The following is a 13,965-nucleotide window of genomic DNA, read 5'->3' on the forward strand; positions in this document are numbered from 1 at the left end:
ATGTTCTTCGACAGGGTAATTGTCATGCTCATTTATTGCCACAATATGCTAGGTATGTTGTTATTTATATATGTAACTTGGATTGAGGAATCTCCTTATATGGTTGAGTCTATTATGACTCATGATGTAATGTTGTTATCTTCGTCTTAATAAAGGTCACCATCTTCTTATCAAAAAAAAATAATAATAATAATCATTTAAGAAGGAATACAATTTAATTTAGTTATCTCAGCTAAATTTTAGTCAAAGAGATTAGAACACAAAATTTGCACCGAAAACTATTCTCCAAAGAAGCAGCCAGAAGTTTCATCTTCATCATCAAAGAAAAATGATGAAGAAAAGTGAAACTGGGTTGGGAGGGAGAGAGGGAGCAATGATAGGAACTTATAAAAATATTGTTATAGATTTTTATGTGAGAATATTTTTTCAAAAAATCAATTTTCATTTGTTAATTACACACTTAATAGAAATTTTTTAATGAAATTAGATGAAAAGCCTAAATTGAATAAATTTGAAACTTAAAGAACTTAACGAAAATAAAGTTAAAGTACATAAATGAATTTTAGTCAAATTTAGAGTGTATCATTTGCATTTCAACCAAAAAAAAAAAAAAAAACACCACAATAACAATTCAATTGAATGAAAGTAAAGTTAAAGCACATAAACGAATTTCACTCAAATTTAGAGTGTGTTATTTACATTTCAAAAAAAAAAAAAAAATAACACTTGGGTTTGAGTCTCGCCAATTAATGACGTGGGCCTGGGCTTAAAAATACCTTGTGAGCGTTTGGTTTCAGCTGAAACCAATGTTCACGTTTTCATTTCTGCGTTTCTGTCCTTTTTTTTTTTTTTTTTAGCGTATGAACAGTAAATTTACTGTGCAGAGGCAAAAATTACTGTTTAGGCACTGTAGCAGTACTGTTCACGTACTGTAACAGCACTGTTCACGCATTAAAAATATTAAAAATGGGTCCTACGGTACTTTTCACACATTTAAAAATTATTTTGCTACAGTATTTTCAGTTTTCAGTTTCAGCAACAATAAGCTCAATCCAAACGGACCCCTTGTGTGCGCATGCGGGGCTTTTATAGATGACACTCTCTCCTTCAACTTGTTTTTATCATAAAAAAATTTCGAGCAAAGGAAGGGAAATATTGAATGATAGGAAGGAGCAAGGGAAGAGAAATTTGAAGAACTAGTGTTTTGTGTTTCTGAGAAGAATGGAAGTGAAAAGCAGGAAACCGTTTATCTCTTCACCCTGGGTTTTGCCTGTCCATAAATCTCTTCCTTTCATTGGTATCTACATTCTCTTTCTCTCTCTCTCTGTTATTATTCATTACACAAATGTCGTCATGCTAATTGAAGGAACTCCATTTGTGGTGTTGTGTTGTGGTGGGTAGGATCTCGCAAGCCGTTCTTATATTCAATGGAAGAATTGGCAGATATGACTGACAATTTTAATGAAAAAAATTTGATTGGAGAAACCTTATTTACCAAACTGTACCGTGGGACAATCCGACATGGCTGGCTTCCTTTTGAAGATTGGGTTGTCACTGTGAAGATATGGGATTATACTCTACGAACATCGTGTTATCTCAACGCAAATGAAAGTTTAATGTATATATGTTTTTTACTTAATTAAGTTCTTGCAATTATTTTTTGTGTTTTCTGATTTCGCATTTGAAAGTGATCATTTTTTACATGATTTGTGACAGGAAGAAGTAATGTTTTTAACACAACCAAGTGCAAAACGACATCCAAAAGTGGTAAATTTGCTAGGCTATTGTAATAGACGCTACCTTGAAGCTGCTGTTTATGACCTCAATCCTTTGGATACTGTTCATAACTTGGCTACCACAGGTCCACAGGTAATAAGGTATTACTATTGTTGTTCTATTTTGCTATAAGATTGGCTCCATCTGAATGTGTCATTTGTACCCAATCCATTATTATAAGAGAAGTGCCATTTCAGGATTTTTTTTTTTTTTTTTTGAAAATAACTATAAAAGCCAAACTATTTTATTAGTTACCCAAGGTTTGAAAGTATTTTGGTATCTAACGACTCGAGTCTATTAGACTCGATTTCACTGTAGCAAATCGAGTTTTAAAGACTCGATTTCCATGAGGTGCGTAGCTAAGGTGGAGTAAAAAATTTCACGTGGAACTCGAGTCTCTATGTAAAAAACATTCAACATGAACCAACGCTATGCAAAAACCCAGAAAACACCAACACAAGAAGAAATCATAGCAACGCAGCCCAGAAAACACCAACGCAGAAACCCAAAAAACACCAATGCAGGAAGAAACCGTGATTTTTGGGTTTGGATTTTTGCTCCAATTGAGATCATGATTTGGGTTTGGGATTTTGAGAAATGGATTTAGATGAAAAAGGAACCCTTGATTTGAGTTTTTGGGGGCTTGGAAGAAGGGAAGAAGATGGTGAATAGGACTTGAAATGGAGAAAGAAGGGAAAAAGATGGTGAACAGGACCTAAAATGGAGAAAAAAAGAAAAACGAAGGAAGAAGATGGTGAACAGGAAATCGAGTCTTAAAGACTTGAGTTCCACATGGATCTTTTGTCCCCCTTAGCTTTGCTAGCACACAGAAATCGAGTCCCTTAAACTCGATTTGCTACAGTGAAATCGATTCTAAAATACTCGAGTCATTAGATACCAAAATAGTTTCAAATCTTGGCTAACTAATAAAATAGTTTGGCTTTTATAGTTATTTTCAAAAAAAAATCTACCATTTCAGTTAAAATCAACTGGTATAAAACTAAATATAATTTTGGTGATGCGCTAGATTTTTACCATACTCGAATTTTGAAATAAAAGAAGAAGATAGAAGAAAACTTACAAATTACTGGAAATAGCATATGTTAAAATTGGCGTTGATATGTCAATGAGCTCTAGCTCAACTAAGTGGACAGAAAGGTTGTGGGTTCATGACCCATTGGGAGTGTGAGTTACTTATTAGGGGTGACAATTTTTATCCATATCCATGAACCCGCCAATTACCTACCTTATTTGGATAAGTTTTAACCTAACCCATTTGAATATTTAGGTTAAATGGGTAAAAACTCATTTGGTTATTTAATTAGATGGGTTTAAATGGATAAATCTACAAATACCCACTAAATTTATCTAAAATTTAAAATTAAATAAACCCACAAATACCCATTAAACCTTCTAAAATCTAAAACTTAAATAAACAGTATAACCTCTAGATTTCTAAGCCAAAACATTCGGCCCTTAGTCTCACTCTCCTTAAACACTTTCCCTCAGATTTTCTTACTAACCAAACAAAAGTTAACTCATTCCTATTCCAGTCACACTTTGCTTCGCCAATAAGAAAAGAGAGGTGCTACGTCCACAACATTTTTATAACATTTTCACAACAAATCATAGGTGGTTAGTTGTTATTGGTTTAAATTGAATCTAACACTAAGATTACTTTTTTGCTCCAACAATAACAACCAGTAACAATCTACCACTTAGGTTTTGTTTTAAAAATATTATAAAAATGTTGTGGACATATCATTTTTCATAAGAAAAACACCAAAAACACCAAACAGAAAACACAAAAACAAAAACAAAAACGAAAACTCAAAATCACAGTCTCAAATTGACTCACCTTCTTCTTCTTCTTCTTCTTTCTTCTTCTCAAAATATCATCACCATGGCCACACCATTGGCTTTGTCCTCATCGTCTTCCAACATCATGCTAGCAATCTTCGAGAAGAAAACCACTTCCATTGAGCTTTATCGGCCTCTCCGCAACCAGGAGCGGAGCTAGGAATTTTTGTTTGGGGGGGGCCAAGTTGCAACTCTAATATATTTATCAAGATAACCCCACATACTCATATAAATACGCTTTTTTATTTTATACACACTTTTTTATTTGATAAGTTATATATACACACACACACCAAATAACAACAAAAAGAGTTTAGTAATTTCAATCAAAATTATGTTTGGTGGTGATTTTACATAAAATAAAATTCATTTTTACTATTGTAGGCACTCAAGAATTTTTGGCTTTGGCTTTGGCTTTTTGGCTTGATTGCCTTGCCTTGCCTTGCCTTGAATTCTTCTTTTGTCCCACATTGGAAATATGACTTTCCTCTTTCTACCTTATAAGGCATGAACCAATGAGAAAGAGTACCACTAGTTTGGTTAAAGAAGTAGTGGTACACTACTCCTTCGCTTCAAAACTTATAAGGTAGAAAGTGGGGGGATTTCTCTTCGATGTGGGATGCCTAGGACGTTGCCAAGCATGCCGAGGACGGCCAAGGACGTTGCAAGCATGCCTAAGCATGCCTTAGGTACCCATAATAAAAGGATCCTTTTATTGTAGGCACTCAAGAATTTTTGGTTTTGGCTTTGGCTTTGGCTTTTTGGCTTGATTACCTTGCCTTGAATTCTTCTTTTGTCTCACATTGGAAAGATGACTTTCCTCTTTCTACCTTATAAGGTATAAACCAATGAGAAAGAGTACTACTAGTTTGGTTAAAGAAGTAGTGGTGCACTACTCCTTCGCTTCAAAGCTTATAAGGTAGAAAGTGGGGGGATTTCTCTTCTATGTGGGACGCCTAGGACGTTGCAAAGTATGCCGAGATCGGCCAAGGACGTTGCCAAGCATGCTGAGGATGTTGCTAAACATGCTGAGGACGTTGCAAAGCATGCCGAGGACGGCCAAGGACATTGCAAATATGCCTAGGACATTGCCAAGCATGCCTTAGGTACCCACAATAAAAGGATCCTTTTATTGTAAGCACTTAAGAATTTTTGGCTTTGGCTTTGGCTTTTTGGCTTGATTGCCTTTCCTTGCCTTACCTTGAATTCTTCTTTTGTGCCACATTGGAAAGATGATTTTCCTCTTTCTACCTTATAAGGCATGAACCACTGAGAAAGAGTACCACTAGTTTGAACCCAAACTAGTGGTACTCTTTCTCAGTGGTTCATGCCTTATAAGGTAGAAAGAGGAAAGTCATCTTTCCAATGTGGCACAAAAGAAGAATTCAAGGCAAGGCAATCAAGCCAAAAAGCCAAAGCCAAAGCCAAAACCAAAAGTTCTTGAGTGCCTACAACTATTTTTATAGTGAAATTCTTAAAAATTTTCATTTTTAATACAAATTATCAAATTTTATACTAAAGTAAGTAAAAAAATCTTCCAATTGAACTAATGAAATTTCAAAAACATGAATGATCCAAAACTTGGAGGAATAAGTTAGGTTTCAAACATATTTAAAGTTATCTTGCTTTAGCCCATTATGTAGTAACTAAAGAGATATTTTATGTATAGTTTTAGTGACATCATTTTTTTAATGAGTCAATGACTTGTTAATTGCCACATAACTGGTTGAAAAAGATATAGATTCAAATATGTTTGGTGCCAAACTTTATCAAATATTTAATAGATATAAGAGCATATTTTACACTAAAAAATAGAATTGTGAAAAATAATGTTATGTCTCTATAATTATTAAACCAATTTTTTTTTTTTTGGAGAATCATTGGACTAAATCAAATATTTGGGGGGGGGGGGGGGGCAACTCTTATTTTTTAGACTAAATTTTGAAAATATTAAAATAATTATATATATTTAAAAAATTCAAAATTTTGGGGGCCCACCCTTACACTGGCCCCCCCCCCCCCACCCTTACACATAGCTACGCCCCTATTCGTAACCTACATCGCTTTCAATTACTCTAAACGCAAAGCTCAGAACCTCGAGGACAATCTCCAAACCCTAAAGCAGTACCTCACCAATTTGGAGCGCACGCCCGACCCGACTCCCACCACTCATTGCGACCTCCTCTAGAATTACTTCAAAGCCCTTTGCCTCGTCGAGACTCGCTTCCCGATCTCTCCCGATAAGGACCACGTCAACACCATCACGTTCACATGGTTCGACGTGTTCAAGCCGAAGCAGAAGGTGGTGCAATAGAACATTCACCTGGAGAAGGCAGTAGTGTTGTTCAATTTGGGGGCGGTGTATAGTCAGATTGGCTAACTAATATAGCTCATATTTAGGAATTTAGTTTAATTTTTGACATTTTTTTTTTTTTTTGCTAACTAATTTGACAAATGAGAAAACTTGTATACATAATTATAATTTCAATGATAAAATAGCTAAAATAATAACACTAGGCATGGGCAGTTTCATCAATCCAATGGTTTTTCTTAGGGCTGTAAACGAGCCGAGTTTTGTCGAGTAGTGCATGTTCAAGCTTGGCTCATCAAGAAAAATCAAAAGCTCGAGCTAGGCTTGAGCTTGTGACAAGCCTAAAAATAGTGTTTGAGCTTGAGCTCGTGGGAAAGCCAAAAAGCTTGAACTTGGCTTGGCTTAGCTTGATTAATTAGTCAAGCCAAACTCAAGTTTAATATCAAGCTCAAACTCGAGCTCGGGTCAAGTTTTTGAGCTTGAGATCTTTAAAAATTACATTATTAAATGTTTAAATCTCTAAAATTAAGAAAAAAAGAAAAAGAAAATAGTATACTCATTTTATCATGCATCTAATCCTACTTATGATTAGCCATTATTCAAATTAATAATTTATATAATTAAATTCATTTATTCATCATTCCTTGTCTACAGCTTCAGTAATTTTTAAAAATACAATTTTTACATTCATGTTAGATGGTAAAGGACTAGAAAAATATGTGTTTGTAACTATTATGAATGAAAAAAATACTAACATGTTTCATAACTTTACTTTAGATGATTGATAGGGAATGATTATATGTGGCCTACTTAATAATTTATTTATTTTAAAATGTAACTATAGTCTAAATTGGTTCTTGATCAGTTTAAAGGGAAGGAAAAAATTAAGGTAATATAGGTAGTGGTCTCATGTTGGCCATGTCATTATTAAGATATATGTAATGAGTATATTTAACTAACACATATAAACTTATAAATGAGTCTATACTTGAATTATTTTGTATCAAGCCTAATAACTCACGAGTTTGTTCGTGAACAAATTTTTTTGCTTGGGCTCAGCTTGTTTATTAAACGAGCCTAAAACTAAGGCTCAAGTTTGGCTTATTTATAAACAAACAAACATGAACAAGCTTTTTATCGAGCCAATCCTGAGTTGTTCATGATCGACTTGGTTCATTTACAGCCCTAGTTTTTCTAAAAGCTCAGATTTATCATTCTAGTGGTATTTTGGTAATTTTGGATGTTCAAGGGTATATTGGTAATTTTGAAAGTGTAGGGGGTATTTGGGTCATTTTGGGTATTTAAGAGTATTTTGGTAATTTTGGAAGTCAATAGGGTATTCAACTAATTTTAGAAGTATTTTGGTCATATTGAGTTAAATGGACAGGTTACTAATTAAATGGGTTTAGTGGGTAATAGATAATTAATTTATATATAAACAGGTCATAAGTAGATAAATGGGTAATTACACACTCAACCCACTTATGACCTAGTCCGTCCATTTGCCACCCCTACTTATGGCATTGTTCTCCTGGGGCTAATAACAAAAAGAATTGTGGACAAGGAAGATACTATGAAGACTTTGGTTTACCCTTGGGCCTGGAAGCAGAATAGGCCTAATCGTTATCTTGTGCATGAAAGCCTTGTTGAAGACCCTGGCTTTTATGCTTCTGATGGAATAATGATAACTGAGCTTGCCATGCGCTGCATTCAAAGGGAACTTGATAAACGTCCTTCCATGAAGGATGTTGTCAAGCGTCTGGAGGGTTTACAAGCTGTTCAACTTTATGGCAATAGTTGGAATGTGAAATGTGGGGGAGATCGACTTGCTCATAAGTCAAGGCTAGGCTTTGGGTTAAAGTATACTTGTCCTGTAATCAAAGTGTGAATTTGGGATTTTACTATGCTTTAACAGATATAAACTGGGCTGAGATTATTTATACACCATGAAAGGAAAATGTTTCTTTTGAAAACTGAATTTTGAAGGATTCCCATCTTTCTTTGTTTGATTTCATTACCTTTTTCTTGGTTTGCTTGTTCTGTATCAAGCACAGTTACGAAGTTGATTCCGTAATATGTAAAGGTTCTAGTTCTAGTCTAGCGCCAAGTCTGCCAATGTGATGCATATTATATGGGAAGCATTTGCAAGAAAAAGTTGTTACATTTTTGTTCTCATGAACATAGTGTTGGGGTGCATTTGATTGGATTTGGGTTCAAAGCCTCAGACAACTAGTAGAATGGTGAAAGTTACTTTTGGACATTTTTAAATCCAAAAGATGTTGGCTGAAAAGGAATAGTGACTATGCTGGCATAACAAAATTATTGTGCTTTAATTATTGTTTTCTACAAATTCCTTATTATCTTTTTCTTAAACGTCGAGTTTGATATATGTGAGAAACTGCAACCTCGAGATACCGGGTATGGAAGGGTTTAGCCATGTATTAACATTTCTCAAAAACAGTGGTGTGACAGATGATATTTCCCTCTTAGTTACTATCTAAGAAATTACAACGTTTCGGTTCGTAGTGAAATTCTAAAAGGATTTGAATTACATAGATAATGCTTGGTCTAGAAAAATTTATCTAAATTATGTAAATTGTAATTTGTAAAATTTTATTTTTATGTTGCTTCCTGCTAGCTTGAGAAGTTATTTGGTGCGAAGGTTTTATAAACCTTATATGGCTATCTTATAGGTATCCCCACCCTAATTGAATGGCAAGAAGTAAACTTGAATGAAAGTAGTTTTAAGTGTATAATATTTGACTTCAATATATTTCATGATTGATAATTATGAAGGTGTATTTTTATTTTTTTTTATTTTTTAATAGCAAAGACAAAAGTTTAACCATGGAGAAAATTATCTGTGATATTCAGAAATCCCATTTTTATTGTTCATCAGGATGTGGACATGCCTGCTCTTCAGGATTTTCAAGAGATGTAACATTCCAATGGCAAATGCATGCTTTTGCATTAAAAGTAACCCTTAACGGAGTAATCCCTTATCTCGGATCGGAGATGCCAACGGGGCGGGAATCCAAGTGGGGGACCTCTATGTTCTCGTAGAGTTTCCAACTGGCCTGGCATTGGCCATTGAGAAGCAAAGCAGGCGAATGGAGATATCACTCTACTGCTTTGCACGGGCTATTGAGAACTTCTTCTCATGTATTGCTGGAGATTGATATCTAACACAATCGAAGAATTTTAAGAGACTGATGTGGTGGTTTTCAGCTTATCAACAGCCATCATAATGCACTGCTATGCCCGGGAAAGGGAAGTGTTTGGATCCAAGTACTTGAATGTTCTTCGTTGGATACACTGCAAAAATAGCTAGAAGCTAGTTTTGCTTTTAATTATTGAGTGGTTTAGGTGTTTATTGTTTAAACTTCTCTCTAAGTGATTGCTAGGAAGTTGTATTATGTACCATTACCATAATTCTTGTAGCATAGTTGCTACTACTGATGTAGGGTTAATATATTCCTTGTTCATTAGTAACTTTTCACGCTTAAAAAAGAAATCAGAAGATTCAGAACCACATTTTTTCTCGTGTCATCTTCATAGTTGCCACAAACTGGTTGAATTTGTGCTTTCAAAAGATATTCCGGTGAGCTAGTATGCTTAAGGTCACCGTGTGCAGTGTTAGCTGAGCTTGTATGCTCAACTTCTACTTCTTCTTTTTTTTCTTTTTCTTTTTTGAGAGGGGGGTGGGTAAGCTGAGATGCCGCCTTGTTTGGTTTAAAAAAAATGGTCACTCAATTTTCATCACCCATCACTCATCACTCATTACTCAGTTTTTATCACTCATCACTCAAACTCTATTTTTTCCCTCACTCAAAATAAAACATGTTTGGTTTCATTTCTTGTTTTATGTAACTCAAAATTTTGCTGGGACCCATTTACTGTATTGGGTCAGAAGGATATACTTGCCTACCTGCGTAAGTTCTTTCTCCTCTTCTTTTTCTTTATTCCTCTCTTCACTTCTCTGCCTTTACTCTCCCTTGAGACCTAAAAATTTCGCCCCTCTCCTCTCTTTCACTCATTGAATCCACCACTTCTCTCCCCCGCATTCCTCAAATCAGAAGGAACAAAGAAATGAGAAGCTCCCTCGCCTCGTCAGGACTGTCTAGCTCTGGCCATCTCTTCCTCCACTCGTCGTCGATCTCCCCTGTACTCTTCTCCCTTCAATTTTCTTTCTTTCTTTTCGTTTCTTTGTTTTTTTTTTTTTTTTAGATCAGTGTGTTGGTGTGTGGGTATAAATCAGTTTGCTGGGTTTCGTGTGGGTCAGATCGGTTTACTCCACTCTTCCTCCATTCACCGTCGATTTGCTGGGTTTTATGGGTATCGTTTTGCTGGGTTTTGTGTGGGTCAGATCGGTTTGCTCCAATCTTCCTCCACTCGCCGTCGGTTTGTTGGGTTTTATGGGTTAGATCGGTTTGTGGATAGTCGTGGCTTGTGGGTTGTGGCCTGTGATGGGTGTTGTGGATGACCGTTGTTGAGGTGGGTTTGTGATGGTGATAATTATTTTATTTTATTTTAATTTGAGTCATGGTGGGCTGGTTGTGGTTGCGGCAGTGGGTGGTGGGTGGTTGTGATTGGGTTGGTTGTGCTGATGGAGTTGGCTGGGTTTGGGGTTGCTGGGTCTGTGTTTGGCTGATTTGGGGTTACTGGGTTTGGGGTTATTGAGTTCGGTGGTGGAGCTAGCTCACTGGGAAGAAGAAGGAAGTGAAAATGAAACAGAAGAGCTCCAACGGTAATAACTCAACTTGTTCTGGATGTGACAATGCACTGGCGAAGGGGCCCACAACTTCATTAAATTTACCGGCTTGCCACTGAACTTAGTTTTTGAGTTTTGAAAACAGGTGAAACCTGTTTTCTGTTTTGGTCACTCACATCTGTTTTCCTGAGTGACAGAGTGATGAAAACGGTGACTCAAAATTAATCCAAACAAGTGCTGAGTTTTGAAAACAGGTGGGACCCACACATTTTGGATGATGAAAACAGAAAATTGAATGATATAACTCAAAACTCTCCTCATCCAAACAAGCTCTTAGCCTTCCGGTTAGAATATGCAGAAGGCCAACAATCGTCATCTCTCTCTACTCTCCAGTACTTAAGAGTTCATTTAACAATGAGCTTATGTCCCATCAAAATCAAAATTGATTGCCCCATCACATACGCCCCCTACTGCCCTATCCTATATCACTAGAACTTCATGGAGAAAAAAAAATCACTTTAGATAGTTCGTTGGTAAATATTGCATTTCTGATAACATTGTCATTGATAGCAAACAAAATGAAACTATTTCTATTTTGGAGGGTTGACAAGCCAAAGGGAAAATCCATTTCTCACTGGCAGGCGGATCAAAGCTTTAAGGTATCTAAAAAAGACCAAGTTCCATAAAATAAAAAAAAAGCGCGTTAACTTTAATCATATTCAGACTTCATCCTCATGAGCATGTTGGGAATGCCAATCGGGACTTAAATCATATTCAGACTTCATCCTCATGAGCATGTTGGGAATGCCAATCAAGACAAACTAAGCAGCCCTTCCTCAAGGTGGAGCTAAATAGGATTGCTTTGTTTTTTTTTTTTTTTTTTTTTTTTTTTCATAATCAAGAGATTATATTATTTTAATATCAAGGCAACAAAATATAAAAGAGCATAACAATGTTCAAAGGCGGACAATCAAAGATTGTAAAATTTTCTCGTTGATTTGCCCCATTTTTGGCTAATTTGTTTGCAAACTAAACTGCAATTAACCTTCACTCTTGGAATTAAACCTATAAGGTACCTGCAATCGTATACGAGGAGTGAGTGAGTAGTGTTCATGCAGCATTACCTTGACATCCACACTATAAACACTCTAGATAGTTTTTCTTTTTTTTTCTTTTTTCTTTTTTGAGGTTAGACGAGCAGTTCTAAATAGCTTTTTCTTTTTCTTTTTTTGAGGGAAAGGTAAGTAAATTTATTGAAGAATAAAATCATTTTGAAATACAGCTTCCAAATCTAGTGTTAGCTAATATAGCATTCCAAGTTATATCAAAATTATTTTAATATCTAGAGCAGGCCCAAGACCCCACTATAATGTCAATATGTTTCTACCTCTATTAAAAAATAGTCCATCATAAAAGGTCCAAAATTTTATGAAAAATACATTCTATTAAATGGTTGTTCACTTTTTTTTTTCAAGAGTAATGCTAGGAATAATACAAAATTTATTATGACCTTACAAATTGACATATTACCGATCACAGAAAAAAAAAATCGAACATTCATTAATTAGGTTATTAAAGTTCATCAATCACAATAATTGTTACATCTTATTGTAAACTGTGGGGCCCAATAATTTGTGGCCCTGGCCTATTTTTACATTGGGGCCCAAGGCCCGAGCCGAGGAAAGGAATAGCCGAGGATGTGTAATAAAAGTCCAAATAGTCTTGAAACATAGCCGAGGATGATTCTGTCATTGGCATATCCGAGGTCCCCCTGGAATAAAGGGCAAAAATGGTATAGGAACAGTTTGGGAAAAAATCTAAAATATCTATGTCAATAGAAAAGGAGATGCTGGATAGTATAACGACCAAGGACAAAGGGAAAGCTGCCATTACTGCCATTCAATACTCTGCACCTAACAGAGCCATGCTCTTCAGCTTTACAACCACACCCAACCACTCTAGGTATAGGCTGACAGGACAAGTCTTAAATCCTAGGAAATTAAGCTTACGCATGGACGCTGGTAAGAGGATAAATGCTCGTATAAAAGGATAAGAGAGGCAGTGTGAGAAAGGGGGGGGGGGCAACCCGTCCTCCCAGCCATGGTGTCCTAGAAACAAGGAGAATAAGAAGAGCATAGAGCTCCCCAGACTCCTCAGACGAGATTCACTAACCGGAGCCAACCCGAACTACCGTCCGGTGACCAAGACCTAGCCTTTCAAACCCACGCTCTACAAATGATATTGTTTGGGCCCTCTTTACGAACGAGCCCAATATTATCTTGGGGTCGTTACGAATCGAGTCCTTACAATTGGCGCCGTCTGTGGGGAAGGCTTGTGTCTTGGCACAGGTGGTGGGTTGAGACAATCCCTCATATCATTTCCAACGGCCGGATGTAGTGTTCTAGCGTAAAGTTCCACTAAGGGCTACGTTTCTTCACTAGGGGTTGTGCTTCGTAGCGTCAGCAGCACGGATGGTTCTAGGGGCTTAGCCGAGGAGCTAATCCCCCTAAACCAAGATCCCATGCCATAGCCGAGGGGTTAATTCCCCTAACTACTAAAAAATCAAGTTTTGGATAGAATCAAGGTATTGCATGGTCCTCAGACTCAAACCTATGGGGAAACCAACTACTTAAAAAAAATCAAGTTTTGGACAGAACCAAGGTATTGCATGGTCCTCGGACTCAAACCTATGGGGAAACCAACTACTTAAAAAAATCAAGTTTTGGACAAAACCAAGGTATTGCATGGTTCTCGGACTCAAACCTATGGGGAAACCAACTACTTAAAAAAAATCAAGTTTTGGACAGAACCAAGGTATTGCATGGTCCTCGGACTCAAACCTATGGGGAAACCAACTACTTAAAAAAATCAAGTTTTGGACAGAACCAAGGTATTGCATGGTTCTCGGACTCAAACCTATGGGGAAACCAACTACTTAAAAAAATCAAGTTTTGGACAAAACCAAGGTATTGCATGGTCCTCGGACTCAAACCTATAGGGAAACCAACTACTTAAAAAAAAATCAAGTTTTGAACAGAACCAAAGTATTGCATGGTCCTCGGACTCAAATTTATAGGGAAACCAACTACTTAAAAAAATCAAGTTTTGGACAGAACCAAGGTATTGCATGGTCCTCGGACTCAAACCTATGGGGAAACCAACTACTTAAAAAATCAAGTTTTTGACAGAACCAAGGTATTGCATGGTCCTCGGACTTAAACCTATAGGGAAACCAACTACTTAAAAAATCAAGTTTTTGACAGAACCAAGGTATTGCATGGTCCTCGGACTCAAACCTATGGGGAAA

Source organism: Quercus robur, chromosome 3 (genome assembly GCF_932294415.1).
Source record: "Quercus robur chromosome 3, dhQueRobu3.1, whole genome shotgun sequence".
NCBI lineage: Eukaryota > Viridiplantae > Streptophyta > Magnoliopsida > Fagales > Fagaceae > Quercus > Quercus robur.